Here is a 4,200-nt window from a genome sequence, read left to right as displayed (position 1 = left end):
CTCAGCCTCCCTAAGTGCTGGAATTACAGATGTGAGCCACCATGCCCAGCCAGTTGCCACACAATTTTACACATTTGTAAAACCTCATTAAACTCTTTGGTTAGAAGAGGTAAATTTTTATTGTATATAAATCATATCTCAGTGAACTAGTTTTTCAATGCACACAGAATATAAAATCTCCACATCATGTAAAAAAAAGTTAAGTGCCTGAATACTTCCTACATCAAGAAAATAATTCTGTGCCTGGTGTGATTCTGTCCTGCGCAGCTGTTCTCTGGAGCAGTAGTTGTTTATCTCCGTCTGCCTTCTCTCTCACCGAAGTGTACGTCACCACCCCATGGAAGATTCAATGGACATGGAGACAAGCCCCCTGTGGCCCCAGAATCATCTTTTGGTTGTGAACTAAAGGCCGACAAAGATGATCAGTTTAGGGTGGATAACGATGAAAATGAGCTCCAGTTATCTTTAAGAACGGTCAGTTTAAGGGCTGTGTAAAAGATGAATTGCACATTGTTGAAGCAGAGGCAATGAATTATGAAGGCAGTCCTACTGAAGTAACACTGGCAACTTTGAAAATGTCAGTACAGCCAACGGTTTCCCTTGGGGGCTTTGAAATCCCATCAGCCATGGGATTACAGTTGGAGTGTGGATCAAGGCCAGTGCATATTAGTGGGCAGCACTTAGCAGCTGTGGAGGAAGAGGCAGAGTGAGAAGACGAAGATGAGGGGGATGTGAAACTCAGGTATTTAATGTGTCTGGAAGGCAATCCTCCCCTGGAGATAGAGGCAAGTTTCCACAGAAAAATGTAAAACCTGCTGCTGCTGCTGATGATGATGATGATAATTGTGATGATGAGGACACTGAAGAAAAAGCTCCAGTGAAGAAATCTATATAAGACACTCCAGCCAAAAATGCACCAAAATCAAACCAGAATGGAAAAGACTCAAAACTATCAAGACCAAGATCAAAAGGTCATGAATACTGCAAAAAACAGGAAAAAACTCCTAAAAATCCAAAAAGGACCTAGTTCTAAAGAAGACATTAAAGCTAAAATGCAAGCAAGTATAGAAAAAGCACATTGAACAGTCCTGGACAATACTGCAAAATTAAGTCCAAAGATGGGGACAGAGGAAAGAGACAAATATAGTCCATGCTGAGTATCATCAGCCATCCAGACTGAAGTCTTCTGTTTTAATCCGAATCCCCTTTCCTGATATGCCAGCCATGCTCCTTCCAGGCTGGAAACAAACTCACTCTTGATGTCCTAAAGCACTTTCTTTTGACAGCTGTGATTCTGTGAACCTAGCCCCTTGCTTTCTGCTACTTGCGCATTTGCCTCACTTCTCTGACCATGTTTTAATCATCTTTGGGTCTCCTTGGCTGCTCCATAAATATTTGAATGAATCAAAAAAGAAAAGAAAAAAGAAAAAAAATCCCTATACTACAGAATATTTTGAAATGATATTTCTGTATTAAAATTGATGGAGTAGTCCCATAGCAGTGCTTAGAAGAACACTCATTTTTCCAAATTAAGGAAGAAAAAAAAAAAAAAACACTATAAAAGCAAAGCCTTTATCTGTTAAGAGGCTAAAGTGAAAAGTCAAAAGAAAATAGTAAAATGAAAATAATAAAACTAACAACATAAACGAACAAAATGCTTATAAAGTTGAGTTGAGGCCGGGTGCAATGACTCAGGCCTATAATCCCAGCACCTTGGGAGGCAGAGGCAGGCAGATCACTTGAGGCCAGGAGTTCAAGACCAGCTTGCCCAACATGGTGAAACCCTGTCTCCACTAAAAATACAAAAATTGACCAGGCATGGAGGTGCATGCCTGTAGTCCCAGCTCCTCAGGAGGCTGAGACAGGAGAATCACTAGAACCTGGGAGCCAGAGGTTGCAGTGAGCAGAGATCACTTTACTGCACTCCAGCCTGGGCAACAGAGCAAGAGACTCTGTCTTGAAAAAAAAAAGAAAAAAAAAATTGAGTTGGTAAATCAAATTAATAGTTGGCTTTTTAAAAATTAATAAAGTTGGGGACATGTTCCAATTAATAAAAAAAGGAGAATTGGCAAATTTATTAAAAATAGTAAAATATGGGGAGATAAATTTAAAAAGGGAGAATTGGCAAATTTATCAAAAATAATAAAATGCAGGGAGAGAAATAAGATATCAGCAATGGAAAGAAACACCTATTTTAAGCAGGGATGATAATATTCTAAACTATGTATGAATAATTATCATTATCAATACTCTATGGATAGCTGCTAAAGTATTAAATACTAAAATGAGTCATAGCAAAACAGAGAATACAAATGCACAAATAAACTAATCACAGAAGTAGAAACAGTTATAAAAAGTTTATGCCCCCCTTCAAAATGGTACTAATGAAGTCACTGAAGTATTTTCTTAAATTTTCTAAAAACAATTTACTCCTTTGTTATTACCAAAACTATTCCAAAATAGAACAGCATGTAACTCAATTGATTTTTATGAGGTAAATGTGGTTTTGATCACAAAACCTAAAGACACCAACAAAAAAATTAAATGATAGCTCAATTCACTTGTGAACTTTAAAAATTGAAAATAAAATCTAGGATACAAGGTATAAGTTTACAGAACAAATTCTGCAGCAGGGACTGGCTCCAAGAGAGAACAAGGAGCACCTTGGAGGACACAGAGTGCAAGACGTTGCAACAAAAACATCACAGACCTTACCCCAGACCCAGAAGGCTTGGTTTACCAAGCGCCAAGCTTATCCAACCTGCAGCCCAGGACAGCTTTGAATGTGGCCCGACACAAATTCATAAACTTTCTTAAAACATCATGAGTTTTTTCTGTGATTTTTTTTTTTTAATCTCATCAGCTATCATTAGTGTTTGTGTATTTCGTGTGTGGCCAAAGATAATTATCCTTCTACCAATGTGGCACAGGGAAGCCAAAAGATTGCACACCCCTGGTTTAGACAATCATACCAGGTACTGTGCAGGGCTTGGGACTACAAGATCACATAGACCCCAGCATCGTGGAGCTTACATTCTACAGGAGGAAGTAGACATTTATTAAGAACAAGTATTCAAGTCTTGAAATAAGACCAAAAGAGGACTGCATGTCTTTTCAAAGTCATACCAAAACTTCACCTAATAGTCCCTGCCCCTACTCCAGTGCTTATTTCATTATCTAGCAGAATGTATCTTTATTTGATTCACTATTTACCACTGATTAAAGTGGAGGCTCTGTGAAGTTATACATTACTTTGTAGACTTTTGTCTAGTGAAATACAAAAGACAACCCCAAAAGTTATAATTTTTTTGCCTCTAGAACATATCAGGAAACAGGAGTAGGATTTTTGTCTATAATGTAGCAAACTTGCTTCAACATACCTTCCACAACTTACAAGTGCTCTTTGAACCAGCCTAATTATGCTTCTAGTTTCCTGGGTTAGATCAGTCTTTGGCATGCACTCACTACACATTTGGATGAAAATCATTTTTAACTTTTTGAAAATTAAGCAGTTGATAAAATAGACAAATAATTACATAAATAACCACCTAATTACAATTGTGGTAAGCAATTCAGAATGCAAAAGGGGTAACATACTTTGGCCCAAAGGGTCCTCGGAAGCTTAACCAAAGCCCTGAAGGATGGCTGCACTTAAATGAGGCCCATGGGCAGGAAAGAGCCCTGCATGACCTTGTCCTTCCCTGGATGACTTTGTAGCTATATGTAGAGATTCCCCGAATCACAGAGCAAAGGAATCAAAAATTACTGTCTATAATAGCTAAAGCAAAGTTATCTTGTATTTTTGCACCAAAGCAGATTTTAAAATAAAACTAATAATAATGATGACAATAACATCTACTGTTTACTAAGTGTTTTTTTACAGTGTCTCAGGTCTTGTACTAAACACTTGTCAATTATCCTATTTAATCATTACAACAACCCCTTAAGGTAAGTACCCTTATCTCCATTTTACAGATGGGAAAACTGAGACTCAGAGAGGTTAAGTTACGTGCTCAAGGCAACACACCAGGCTTGCCTGATTTTAAATTTTATCTCCTTTGCTATCCTGTCTGTCTTCCAAAAATAGTTCTTCTTGTTTGTGCTGCTTTATAATGGGGAAGGAGGACATTATTTTGGTGTTTTAACATATTTCTTGCAGATTAAAAGAAGGGAATGGAAAGGTGATGTGTGTGGAGGGTA

The 4,200-nt window shown here is 37.8% G+C and overlaps 1 long non-coding RNA gene across 1 annotated transcript in view; it reads left to right on the top strand.

Moving 5' to 3' along the window:
- Positions 1-1,417, top strand: part of LOC105505793 — an 11,952-nt gene extending 10,535 nt beyond the window's left edge. Inside the window, exon 4 of the long non-coding RNA XR_001000806.1 lies at positions 268-1,417. This is a non-coding gene — a long non-coding RNA (uncharacterized LOC105505793). The remainder of the gene's footprint in view (positions 1-267) is intronic.
- Positions 1,418-4,200: the final 2,783 nt, after the last annotated feature.

This window comes from Colobus angolensis, unplaced genomic scaffold (assembly GCF_000951035.1).
Source record: "Colobus angolensis palliatus isolate OR3802 unplaced genomic scaffold, Cang.pa_1.0 Scaffold129, whole genome shotgun sequence".
NCBI classification, from domain to species: Eukaryota; Metazoa; Chordata; class Mammalia; order Primates; family Cercopithecidae; genus Colobus; species Colobus angolensis.
This window is presented reverse-complemented; position numbering and strand designations above follow the sequence as displayed.